Here is a 14,451-nt window from a genome sequence, read left to right on the forward strand (position 1 = left end):
TAATTAAAAAAACGTTTTCTATCGGATCAAATTGTGAATCTAAACCATTCTCGAATCAACTTAATCACACACACAAAATTTCATCAACATCAGTCCAGTTGTTTAGAAGGAGTTCAGTCACATACACACGGAGAGTAGAAATATATAAAATATCAGAAGTTTTTAATGAAATAACATTTTGTGTACTTTACATTAAAAAAAAAGTGTAAATATATTTTCATAGGCGTACAAGGAAGTCATGTGTTGTACACATCAGTTTTTTTTTAATCTATTTACTAGGGCTTTTAGTTGTTTTTATTTGACTACATAGGATGTTTTTGTTGCTATGTAATGCACATCGACTCGGTAAATTGGAGGAAGTTTCTATTGCGTTAATTTTCCCTGCAAATAGACTCTCTCTCTTCGAGATCACGTCCATTTCAGCACATTTCTGAAAACTTAATTATTACAAGTTCGATATTAAGATACTGATGCTTGATTTTATACTTTATTTTTTTTAAATTGTGTGAGCCTAGACGTGAAAAATTATCAGAAACTCATATCTGGTGGCTTTAAGTAGTTGTGTTCTGCCCTTCCAGAATAAAAGGAACCTTTCTTTTTCCTGTTTAGCCTTCGGTAACTACCGTTTAGATAATACTTCAGAGGATGAATGAGGATGATTTGTATGAGTGTGAATGAAGTGTAGTCTTGTACATTCTCAGTTCGACCGTTCCTGAGATGTGTGGTTAATTGAAACCCAACCGCCAAAGAACACCGGTATCCACGATCTAGTATTCAAGTCCGTGTAAAAATAGCTGGCTTTACTAGGACTTGAACGCTGGAACTCCCGACTTCCAAATCAGCTGATTCGGGAAGACGCGTTCACCACTAGACCAACCCGGTGGGTCAGAACAAAAGGAGCCTAATGTACTAAAACTGAACGCTTTGTTTGTTTTGGAGTTTTACTGTACAAATCGAAAAACAATATCGGGGATTATTCGCTTTTAATATTCAAGACAGCATAAATAAATAAGAGTTTATTTATCTATTCTCTCTTCGTTATTCAAATATAGAGTACGTACTGATTTTTATTGTTATAAAAAATCTTGTTTTGCCGCTTGTATAGCAAACAAGTTGAGAGGATAGATCGTTGCCTTATAGTTGGTGATACAAGTTATTATGATATAATTTCGCTGTCGTTAATGTTTAGAAAAACATTTGAAAAGCGAACTGAAATACTTGATTTTTTTCTAAAAAGGATAAATTTCTTTAAAAAATGCAATTAATTTCTAAAAGAATTAAAATCTTGATAAGTCTCCCGGTGGAATCGATTAAAATATAACTACTTAAAATAAGAAGCAGAATTCTGTACCCGGTAACTTAATAGCAAACCTTGACTTCCTTTTTTTTTTTAATTTCCTGGAGCGAATTACATAATTTTATAGTTGAATTACCGTGATATCTATTGAAAATTAAAAAGGTAAGTGAAGTTAATAATTATTTTAATCTTGATGTATAAAAAAGTCCAGTTAAACGAAAATTTACCGTCTCGTGTACATTCACGTAAAAATATAATTTTTTTTTACGTATTGGGGATTGGCAAAAAGTAATCTCTGTTTTCGATAATATTTAGGTTTATGATTGTTTCGAAGGACTTCTGTCAACGGTATGATTTTTTTTTTCTTTTGCCATTTGACAGCTGTCACTTTTAGCACACTTCAGAACGTGCAAATTTTGTTTGCACATCTTAATTTACAGTCTATATTAACACGGAGTGTAAAACGAACATTTTTTACATATTTTTCTTTTTTATTTCCTTTATTTTTTATTCAAGCTGCTGAAGCTCACAAAGAGATCGATTACCTATCGGTTTGAAAAGTTCGGTTGTGGAGATTTTTCATTCGATGATCGACATTTTGGTCGATCTACTGAGGTCGATGAAGACCATATCAAAGCCGTAATCGAATCGAATCGCTTTATAACCGTGCGAGAAATCGCAGTGTATTGCGCACGATTGAAAATCATATAAAATGTCTTGACTTGCTAAGAAACTCGATATTTGGGTTCCGCATAAATCGAAAGAGATTTACTTAACACGACGAATCGATATTTGCCATAAGCATCTCAAATGTAATGAAGTCGATGGGTTTTTAAACGAATCGTCACCGGTGGTGAAAAATTGATCGTCTACAATAACATCGATCGAAAGCGATCTCGGTTCAAGCGTGATGAACCGGAAAAAGCCTTATCGAAAGCTGAATCGCGTCAAAAAAGGATCATATTGTCAATTCGGTGGGATTACAAAGGTTTGTATATTTTGAGCTGCTTCCAAGAAACCAAAATATCTTTACTGTTAACGACTAATGAAACCGGAGGAAGCGATAAAAAAACAGAATCGGCAAGTCGCAAAAGAATCATGTTCCACCAAGACGACGCAAGGTCTCGCTCATCTTTGGTAACTCGTGGAAAATGATTGGAGCTCGTTCGGGAAGCGACGTCTCATCCTTCGGACAGCCCTGATCTTTCACCGTCAGATTATCATTTATTTGGAAGTTTTCAGAACTCTTTGAACGGTTATAGTCGCTAACGACGATGACTAAAAAATCGCATTCGGTTCAGATTTTTTGTGTTAAGGACCAGAAGTACGTTCGCGAAATCATGAAGTTGTTAGAAAGATGGTAAAAAGTTATCTGACAAGATGGAACGTATTAGTTCCTTCGTATTTAAAAAAAAAATTAGTTTTATCTCGCACTACAAAACCGATATTACTTTCTTGCCAAGCCAAGAAATATACTCATATCTTAATATATTACGCTTGGTGTGTGTGTGTGTGTGTGTGTGTGTGTGTGTGTGTGTGTGTGTGTGTGTGTGTGTGTGTGTGTGTGTGTGTGTGTGTGTGTGTGTGTGTGTGTGTGTGTGTGTGTGTGTGTGTGTGTGTGTGTGTGTGTGTGTGTGTGTGTGTGTGTATGTGTGTATGTATGTTTTAGTTAATCAAACATTTTTCCGCTGCATTGAATTATAATTTAGTCAGTAATTAAAATGTAGAAGACACCAACTGTAGCGCTTTCGAAGTCGGTACTTCATCGTCGGCAGTTAAAATTATAAATTACATTAAAAAAAATCCCCATATTGTGCTTGGTCATCTACAATTCCATCCACCATATCTCCGTACTATGACATGACGTTGTGATAGTTCTTATTTAAATATTGCGGTATCAGTTCTATAAATTAATTAATTATAACGAATCATTCTATTCTGTTTATGTATTCATCGAATTGTGTTTATTTTGAAATCTACTGATATAATCTTTCAAGTATATCACTTTCTCTGTTATTATTATTTAATGGTGTATAACATATTGGTCTGTCTAATCCGTAACATAAAGTAATTCGCTTATTTTCCTTAAAATGAATCGTGTTTTAAGTTTAAACATTTCTTTCCCCGTTTCTTAATTTAAATTAGTATTTTAACGCTTTAGTTGTGAAAAAGTTACATCGTATAAATTTATAAAAATTGTTTTTACAAAACGGAATTTAGTGAATTTTTTTCGCTTAATCACCTGTAAAAAAATTTTGGCCGAATAGTAAATTTGTTTTCGTAATTTATTCGTTTTTCCCGTGTTAGTAATGATTTATTTCTCTACCGAATGTTTAAAATAACAATTTTTTTCACGTTAAAAGTCAAAGTAAGTGTTTTATTAGAAAGTATATCGTATCTATCTTTAGTCGTGGGGATTTTGCCAGAATATTAAAAAATAAATAAATATTCCTTCCTTCAGGCTACGGTAATTCATAGAAAAATACACGACTTCATCTAAAATCGGTGTCATCGTAATTTTTCCCGATTATGCCGACAATATAGTCACCGTTTCAGATTTCAACTTCCGTTTTGTCTTTCGCAAATCAGATAAAACTATAATAGCTATATTACTATGATATTTCAGAAGGCTTTTAATTTATCATAACCGGGTTTATAATTACGATATTTTAGATTTACTTTTAGTTGTGATGCGATACATTATTAGTGTGAAAGATAAATACTGACAAAAAAATTAATTTGTAAAAGTCTCTTCTAATTTTTAGTGCTGATGTACGTCTTAATTTTAACGATAAATGCGATGTTATCAAGTCGATGTAGGCTTGTTATAACTTATCGATTTAAAAAGGCGGGAAATGCTAAGGTAACTGAACTTGTTAGAGATCACGTCTCTTGGTTCGGTGTAAATGGACCTTTGCTCCCCCCCTTTTTTTTTGTTTAATAAAATAGGACAAAGGTCTTATTTTAAATAATGCGTGTCATCGAGTTATTTATAAAATGTTTGATACGATAAAGAAATCTTTGTAAATTTGTATAGTATTTATATCTTAGTATTCTTTTTATTACTAATCAGAAGTATTAGTTTCTGGTCAGAAATTTGAAAACCGGAAGAGCAACTTCGGTCAACGGTCAAAAAATATTTCTTACGAAAATTATTTTTAAATTTATTCTTTTTCATTTTTATCGCTTACATTTTAAAAAAAATAATACATTTCCAGCGATAAATCACAACTTATTTAAACGTAAGTTTCTTTCTAACGTACGGAGAAAGTAATTTTTCCCGTAAGTTAGAGTAAGGAACCTCGTTTATTAAAATCCTATTTTCGTCGCTTGAAAATGCCCCTCGGTTACTACATCGTAAAAAAAAGCTGACAACACATTTGTCGGATTTTTCCGTCACGCGACTAAAGCCGCGTTTCGGGAAAGTCCTGCAACTGTGAGCTGTTTATGACCCACGGCTTACACACAAATTAATTAAAAATATTTATCGTAATTTTATCAAACGTGCCCCGTTGGTACGATTATGTAATTAAAAATGAAAAAAACCCATTTGCCAACATTTTTTGTACGCGCACAATCGATTTCGGAATAGAAATCCATCATCAGGAATCTAAAAATGTATATTATATTCTCTGTAAAACTAAAACTTCGTTGTCGTATGTAAGTAGTGTGTTAATAAAGTATATATATAATAAAGTATATGTATAATAAAGCAAAGTATATGTATAAATATAATAAAGTATATAAATATAACAGTGGCTGTGATATTTTTAATATTGTGTCGACTTAACGTTCTGTCATTATGAATATCTCCACCGTTACGGTTAATTGAAATGGGTGCGGTACGGTCAGCTCAGTCTATAGTTATTATTTAGTACTTGCTTATATAATATATTATTATTAAATCTTGTTTGCTCGTTTATTAATTTATCATCGTTAAAATATATATGGTACTTTTTGAAAGTATCGGCATGTGTATATTATTTGAAAAATCGATTATATCAATAAACGTTTCTGGATTATAATTAAGGTTGTTGTATAATACGCTTAGTCTAGTGGTTAACGCGTCTTACCAGATCAGCTGATTTGGAAGTCGAGAGTTCCACCGTTGAAGTCCTAGTAAAATCGGTAATTTTTATACGGATTTGAATAGTAGATCGTGGATACCGGTGTTCTTTGGTGGTCGGGATTCAATTAACCACACATCTCAGGAATGGTCAGAATGAGACTGTACAAGACTACAATCATGCATGTAATTCTCTGAAGTATTATCTGAAAGGTAATTACGGGAGGCTAAACAGGAAAAAAAAAAATTAATTCACAATCTGCGCATTTTAAGCGATGTACGGCCCTGTCCATTTAAATTATTAACATTTTTTTGTAGTTTTGGATGGATCTGTATTGTATATATGATTTATTATTAGTTATATGTGTGGTTTTTAAATCAAAAAATTTAAATATTTTATTGAAATTTATAATTTATGTTATACTCGATTTTAGTATAGATATCATCGTTATTGTTGTGGGTTAATTTTATCTATTAAATTTTTGTTCTGCCCGTTAGTTAACGGCGATGTACTAAATATTTTTTTTAGTTTTTTAATTTTATATCATATTTTCAATATTTTAAGCTTGTATGTATTAAGATGTTAAAAGTGGCAATTTTTTGGTTATAAAGATGAAAAGATTCGTATTGTATTTTGCTCGATGATCTTCTAAAAATATCGATATTTAATTTGTTATTTTTATAATCTTTATTAATTTGTATATCTAAAAAATTTATGCTACTATTATTATTTTCCTGAGTAAAGGTGTAAACTATTATTATTTAAAGAATTCATTTCATTTAATATTTTATTTTCCTCCTCGTTGCACTGTCGTTTATAAATAATTAAAATGTCAACGTATCTTTTACACAGTAAAATTTGATACTTTTTAATAACGTTCTGTAAATTATGGTTTTCTATGTCATTTACAAATATATTGGCCAATATTGCTGAAAATGGAGAACCCTTGGTGAGAACATTTTCTTGTATATAATACTCATAATAGTAGTTACATTTGATCCACAAATTTAATAAGTTTATTGTTTCGTGTATTATATTGTTATCTATTTTTAAATCTGTTAATGTATTTATAATTAATTTATGGTTTATTCAGTATCGATGTTAGTATACGTATCCTTTACATCCAAAGTGAATAGTTTTGTTGTATTTTTTATATCTATTTCGTTAATTATATATATTAATCGGTACCCGTTCTCTAAAATATATTTATTACCGAATTTAAGATTTTTGGATAGAATTTTACTTAATAAATAAGTAGGGGAATTAATGCAATCGATTAAAGGTCTCATTGGCGTATCTATTTTATGTGTTTTAGATAACGCTGTTAAAGTAGGGGCTTTTGCGTCGGTTAATTAAAAATTTTGTTTGTTACAATCAAACTTTAAAATGTGTTTACTACGTTTAATGTTGTAAATAATATGTTTTTTAAAATTACTTTTAGGGTCTGTGATTTCTTTAAATTTACCGTCTGTTATAAATCGATTGGTTTTTACAATGTATATATCATTATCAACAACAACCGGTGTGTTTGTTTTATCGAATTTGAGTATAAAAGCATTATTTTCTTGTAATTTTTTTATTTATTTTATTATATATGATAATTTTTGTTTAAGTGTTTATATTGGTAATTCATTTTATTATTATTATTAATGTTATCAATAACGATTAAATTTGATTTGTTCAACCGATTATGTAAGTAATCAGAACAAATTAAGATATCGAATTGTGTGACCTTGCTCTACAGCCTCGCCTCCTTGACCTTTTTAAGTTAAAAATTTAACGGCATTAATGTCCCGTATATAGAAGTAATCTGACCGTGTTCGTTCAAAATCGGTACAGTGGTTCTGGAAATATATGGTGATTTAGAAGCCGATACCGAACACATACACGCGTGCGTACGAACATTAACATCTGGAAAATTTCCATCCGGTTTTTTGGATTTCAAAACGTAAAGATCCGGTGAAAACCGCATATTCCCAAATCGGACCGACTACAATACTTTCCCTTCTAAAGCTTAGCGCTATCTAGACGGGAAAGTAAAATCAAAGGGAAGGTAGAATCTTCTAAGTTCCAACAAAACAAAACTTCCTAGGAAAACTTTTTCAAAATTACTTACATTCATTCATTTTTTTTTTTTTTATGCGTGCTAAGAGTTTAAATTTAGAAAAACATTTTTTTTTCATCAATTTAAACTGATGAAAATTTCATTGTAAAACCTAGTAGAGAACTAAAATCTCAGTCGTGAAAATCGGTACGTGTAGTTAAATTCATCTGCAAGTTTCGTTTAACCGGGTTTGTGTACCGTACACCTGCAACCGTTCGTTTGTGTACCCGTATGAACATTAAAATAGACGCAAACCGGAATAAATAGATCACGAGCGTACACTGAAAAAGGGTGTTTCTATAGTTTCATATAAAACTTTAACATAAGCGGTAAATAAAACGCGTCTTAGTCGTTTACAGTAACTTTAAAGAAACGCGTTAATATTTATTTATACTGCTGTGTTATGCATGTACTCCATACTCGTTACATAAAACGCGTACGTCGCTCGGTTATTTATGAAAATCGTTAAACGATAAAATATTCTATTTAGTTGATATCTCAACGAAAATAGTTTATCCGATTTTTATCAATGAGACGCCAAAATAAAACGAACCGATTTTTCAAATTTCGATAAGTTGTCCGACACGGAAAGCGATTTATTCGACCGGTCAAATTATTATAACTTGAAAATTGAACTGTAAAACCCAAACGCTGTCGGTTAACGTCCTAACTGCCCGTCCGGCAACGGAATTGTCTATTTACCCCCAAAATATTCTTTTTACTTGTTTGTACGAAATAAAGGAAGTATTGTGATCGCGTTAAATTTCGGTTTTCAGATTTCAACGCAAATATCCATTTTGATTAGTTCGGCGTGACGTCTGTACGTACGTATGTGCGTTTGTATCTCGTATAACTCAGAAACTATTAGCCTTAGAATGTTCAAATTTTGGATTTAGGACTTTGTAAAATCTAGTTGTGAACCTCTTCTTTTGATTGCAATCGACGACCAAAAGAGCCCGAAATCAAAAAAAATGTGGATTTTGGACTTTTTCTTAACTGCAGTAATAAATAAGCTCTCGTTAAGAACTTTACAACGATATTTCATAAGCGATACTTATTTTTATCGGTTCCAGAGTTATAGCCAAAAAAAATTTGATTAATTAAATATTTGGATCTTACAAGGGGAGGACACATCGGTTCGAATAAGACTTCATCTCCTTTTTTTAATTTTTTTTAAAATTTAAATATAATAATTTATTAAACGAACGGCCCAGCTGTTCTTGTGGTTTTAATAAGCAATACTTTTTTTAAACGATACGATCTGGATAAATGTTGTAAATCTGTCTTTTCAGATTTAAAGTAGTTATTTATGTCGTGTTTATTAATTACATTCCAGTTATTTGCGAAGTTATTTTATTATTACTTTAATAGGAGCAATAAGAGCGGAATTTTACTGATTGAGAATTTTTAATTTACCGTATACTTCAAATAAAAATTTGACAGTTGATATAATGTCCACCGATCGAGTAGTTTAACCTACAGAATATATCTCGTAGCTAACCTTAAATTCAAATATTGGCTACATGTTACGAAGTGTAGTTATATAATATATCGTTAAAAGTAAAGTAATATTATTATGTCTTATTACTACTAAAAAGTTAAATTACATGCAGTGTATGCGCATGTATGCTTATGTGTAAACGTTGCCAATTTTTGTTCTTTCTTTTATTTTTGTTGTTTATTTCTCCGCCCTACTTTATCGCTACATACTTTTTTCAATGAATTCTATTTTTTTTTTTTTGACGTAATAAAAATCTGTTTACCGTTTTGGTTTCTATCGCAATTAAATCGACGATTAAACAGTTAATAAAAAATAATTATTTAAAAATAATCCTAGTTTGTGACGTATTAAAATAATTGTAGTTATTTATTGTAAATATTTTATTTGAAAAATGAAATTATTTTGTAAATTTTAATGATTTATACTCGTAAAAATTGCTGTAAAAATCGTATGCTTTTAAATAATGCTGTTTATAAAATTCGGTTTTCGCGTCTAATTGTTAAAAAATCCCATAGTACAATTTTTGCTCGTAGTTTTATTATTAATAAGAAAAGCAATACTAGTATTATCCCGGTCTGGCGTGGCATTTTCCATACGCTACAAATTTCCATTCTCGTAGGGTCAAATGACCAAAAGCAGTCGATGCTTGTCGTTAAAAATAAAGCTAGCGTTGTGAAAATAAATGGCGGCCGGTTTTTGAATTGAAATCTTAATTTAAGAAGGAAAAAAATTAGAATTTTGCGATTTACCTTCGGCTGTTGTTTGTCCGTTAACCTTCGGTATCGCGTTTTGTTGAAACCTTTCGTAATAAAATAAATATTACTCATAAATATTACAGCCCGTTGTGTCTCAACTAAAGTCCCTTAGCTGTTGAAACGAAACGTACCTTCGTCTGTGTCGCTTAAGCTAGCTTCTGTGCCTTTCTGAAAACATCGTATTGAATATTCGAATGTTTAAACATTATTATTTATTACTGCGTGCACTTAAATTTATGAGAATACGGGTTGAATATAATCCGATATAAAATACTTAGTACAGTTAATTTATAAAATATTAAATTAAGTTTAATTTTAATTCGCAAATGAAACAAATTATTTAAATCGACTGCTTTGTTATTTTACTTTCCTCTAGATACCGCTTTAGCCGTAGAAGGAAAGTATTGTTATCGGTCTAATTTTGGCATATGAGGTTTTCACCGGATCTTCACACCTAAGGAACCCAAAAAACCGGATGGAAATTCTCCGGATGTTAATGTTCGTATGTACGTGTGCGTATTCGGTGTCGCACTCTAAATCGCCATATTTCTCCACAACTACGAGTCTGATTTTTCACCAGTCTTGGTCAGATTATTTATGTATACGGGACATTAATGCCATTAATTTTTTTAATTTCAACGGCCAAGGGCGTGAGAGTGTAAATCAAGGTCATCCTCAGTATCACGAGATTTCGCATAATTAAGATCATATTTTTCTTAGGCGCATTTGTTAGCGATTAAAAAATAACAATATTTCCAAAAAAACGCTTTGCAAAATCGCACTCCCCCCCCAAAAAATGCTCTATACTAGGAGTTAAGTAGAAAAACTGCGTTAATAGTACTCCCTGTCACCAGAAGGAGCGCTAGTGTCGCAGTCTGTCATCTTGGTATTTCCCTTTCTCCCTGTGGGAAGTTCCCTTTGCCCTCGTCCTCTTCGACCTGGAAATTTTAACTTTCACTGGATTACCGATCAAATTATTTTTTACACTTTAAATATTAATCGCTACTTTATTTAATTTAGTTAATATTTCAAAAATCGGTAGCACTGACGTACAGCTCTTTTAGTCGTCTGCCATGTTGTTACGTCATAGGATACCGTTAAAATTAAATGAATGAATAATATTTAAAGTGTAAAAAAGTAACTTGATCATTCGTTCGACTCGGTACCTAGTGCGTTAAGCCTCGCGGCTACACCAGTCTGCCGTAAAATAGAAATTGTTCTCTGTAAATTGTGAAATTACATTAGTTTAGTCAGTGCCGACCGTTGCCGCAAGTACCGCCACAGCCGCGCGAATTAAATACGGTAGGCGTGCGCGCTTTATTTAAAATCATTAAAATAAATAAACGAAAAAATTAAATAAAACGATAAACATTTTAAATTAAGTTGTGTGTGTATATATATGTTTGTAAGCCGTGCATCAGAATCAACCCACAGTTGTATTACTTTCCCGGAACGCCGCTTCAGTCGGGTGATGGGAAAGTCCTATAACTGTGTCGTCAGCTTTTTTATTTATTATTTTTTAATAAGAAAATTAAAATTTTTTTAATGTTTTTAATCTGTTCAGACTTATTTAAACTTAACTTCGTTTCGAATTCGTTTAATCTTTTGTCTTGTACCCTGCACGTTTTGATATTCCTTTGACCGAATTGGTTGGAGAGAACCAAATCGAAACAACTCAACTTCTTTCGTGCAACGCCGAACGTAAAAGTACTTCTAAATCGGCCGTAGCTTTTTAACTAGCTTCGGTAGCTTATTTTAAACGGTTACGACTAATAAATAACATTTAATTTTACTTGGCTTAACAATATTATAATAAAACATACCGGATATAATAAGTACCCTAACTTAAGCGAATGCTTTAGTAACCATAAAAAACATCGAATAGTATTAACGTATATATCTTGGGTTATTATATACATAAATATATTATTTTTTTACTAATATTCTGTCTAATAAACCGACAACCTTCGCGTTTTTTTTTTTTTTGTTTTTTTTACAGATTACAGATAGAATTATGTAGTAAATAGAAGTAAGAATTTTAATCGTCGAAGCAGTAGTTTCCCTCATCGGTTAGAATCGAAATGCAAGAAATTTACGACGCCAGGATTTGCCATTACTCGCGACAGCGATTGGTGACGTAAGAATTCGACTTCTATTTACTTTTATAATAATAATAAGTTATTGGCTTAGTAGAAGTCTGAAGATATTAGTTGCAGATTTAATTTACAAAACCCACCGGGTTGGTCTAGTGGTGAACGCGTCTTCTCAAATCAGCTGATTTTTGGAAATCGAGAGTTACAATGTTCAACTCCTAGTAAAGCCGATTATTTTTACACGGATTTGAATACTAGATCGTGGTTACCGGTATTCTTTGGCCGGGTTTCTACTAACCACGCATATCAGGAACGGTCGAACCGAGACTGTATAAGACTACACTTCATTTATATTAATACCTGAACGGTAATTCCCGGAGGCTAAACACGAAAAAGAAAACAAGAAAACTTTAATTTACGAGAATAATTTGTCGACAGTCCGTACGATGAAGGCGATTGTTTATCGGAAGCGCGTCGATTATATCGCATCTTAAGTTCTGTGTAATCGTTTCACGATTCCGAATTCATGAATATTTAATTACGTGCTGGTCACTTGAATTATATTGCAGCCTACAATTGCGTTATAAAGATAGTAAAGAATAGAAATCGATTTATATATAAAATATTTCCGTTTTATTTTAAAATACTAAAAAGATTAGTCATCGTATATTACAATGTTTGTAAAGATAAGGTTTGTCTATGTTTATGATGAATTATTTTCCTAGTTTGTAAAGTAAAAATAATAATTCCGGTTCATTTTAATTCATAGTTTTCCTATATAAGTCTTATTAATTTTAACGATAACCCGATTAAATATTTATTTATCTCCCTGTTAAATATTTGTATTAAATTTATATATCCGTATTTATTAACAAAATTTAATCGACGCTTTTCACCGAATTATAAAGGTTTTTTTTTTTTAGTTTCAGATAACTATATCATTAGCACTCTCGCGTGCGTGCAGTTTTTAATCTATGTGTTACACCCTGCAACCGCCAATTTTGTTGCATTGGACTTGATCAGCGACGCGAATTATACAATAAAATTATTGATCGATCGCTTTCTGTAAACCGTACCCTGTTTAATAAATTAATTTCCTTCGTGTCAGAGTGTTACTGTAATGAATAAATATTCTTTACTGTGGATTGCATATTACACATTATTATAAATGCAGAGACAAGATTTAAGAACGGGTAATTTTTATATCGGGTGTTTTTCTTTTTTATGTTTTACGTTGTAATTCGTGGGCATTTAAAATAATATTAAAGTTTTTTTTTAGTTCGGTCGAAAATTTCCAAGGAAATTAACGATTCTGATCGGTGTAAACTTAAAGTAACTTGATGGCGGGATATATATTTGTGTTATTTATTGTTTTATCGATATACATACTATTATATAAAGCGAAAGATGGTTTTCGTTTGTTCGGGATAAACAAAAAAGCCACTCGAATAATCGCAACCAAATTTTTACACCTGTTTCTTGGCCTAACCGAGAAGGTTTTTAGATTTCATCTCGAAAATAAACATGCATATATGTAGTAGTGAAGATTTACCGGTTGAAGCGCAACTTTACTGAAATGAATTTATGAACTGTAACTCTCTACGACTGTGTGAGCTAGGTTTGAACTCCACGATTCGAATCGATCGAATAATTAATATTACAAAAATAATACGCTTCAATTTACATTAAATAAATTAAAAAGATTTCTGTTTACCAATAATTGGCTTCCCGTGAAGACTGCGTGTGAGGGGTAGAGTGGTGAAATATTAATGTACGCAAGCACCTCGTGGGAGACTAGACCGATGACCGATCGTCACCATGAACTGGTAACAAACGGGGTGTCCTTAGAACGCTGTACGGAGAAGTTCAATGGGGTGTTCTTATGACATCTCCGCAAACAATCGTCCAATTTTCAAAATTAAAACGGAGTATTTGTTAGTAGGTTGAAGGCTAATTTTGCATGCATCAGGTACACTCTCGATCTAATAAATCACGATTATTCGGAAATGTGTGTGTATATATATATATATAAAGTGTTCTGTTTTTTTGTTATCGCATCACGCGAGAACCGAACGATCGATTACTTTAACATTCGCAGAATACATTTCTGTTATCCCAGGGAAGGTTTTAAGCCATCGATCGAGGCCCTAGCTCCCTGAAGATTAAGATATTTATTAAAATATTCATTCATTAAGGAAAAAATAAATTAATCCTTTTACTTCATTATTATATTTCTGCCGCCACGGCTAAGAAATAAGTTATGAATTTTTCGTCGTAAAAGTTGTGTTTACTTTAGTTAAGACAGTTACTATTATTCTGTAGAGCAGTTGAGGAATTCGCTAGGGCGACATTTCGGGCTAAGCAAGCAAGAGGAAAGGGGTAAAAGGTTTCTAGTACAGTAGATTGCCTAAAAAAAAACCCCTATGTAACAGGTGAACAAGGACTGTCCTTCAACCGGGTTGAAGGACAGCCTCCTGTGGAGTCGTCATTCGTCCGCGCTTGCGTGGATGGGCGTCGGCGATGAAGCACAGGAACTCTGGCTCCCCTGAACTGGAAGGCACCTCCCGGGTTTCAGTAATGCTTGCTGCCGGTCCGGCCCCTTGAGGGGAGGTGGTGAGGTAGGAGAGGTTTAGT

At 32.2% G+C, this 14,451-nt stretch overlaps 1 protein-coding gene across 1 annotated transcript in view; it reads left to right on the forward strand.

Annotated features, from left to right (window-relative positions):
• LOC142326386 (E3 ubiquitin-protein ligase ZNRF1) overlaps positions 1–14,451 on the forward strand; it is a 396,783-nt gene that overhangs the window by 223,045 nt on the left and 159,287 nt on the right. The gene's annotated exons all lie outside the window — the stretch shown is intronic.

Source organism: Lycorma delicatula, chromosome 6 (assembly GCF_047948215.1).
Source record: "Lycorma delicatula isolate Av1 chromosome 6, ASM4794821v1, whole genome shotgun sequence".
Lineage (NCBI taxonomy): Eukaryota > Metazoa > Arthropoda > Insecta > Hemiptera > Fulgoridae > Lycorma > Lycorma delicatula.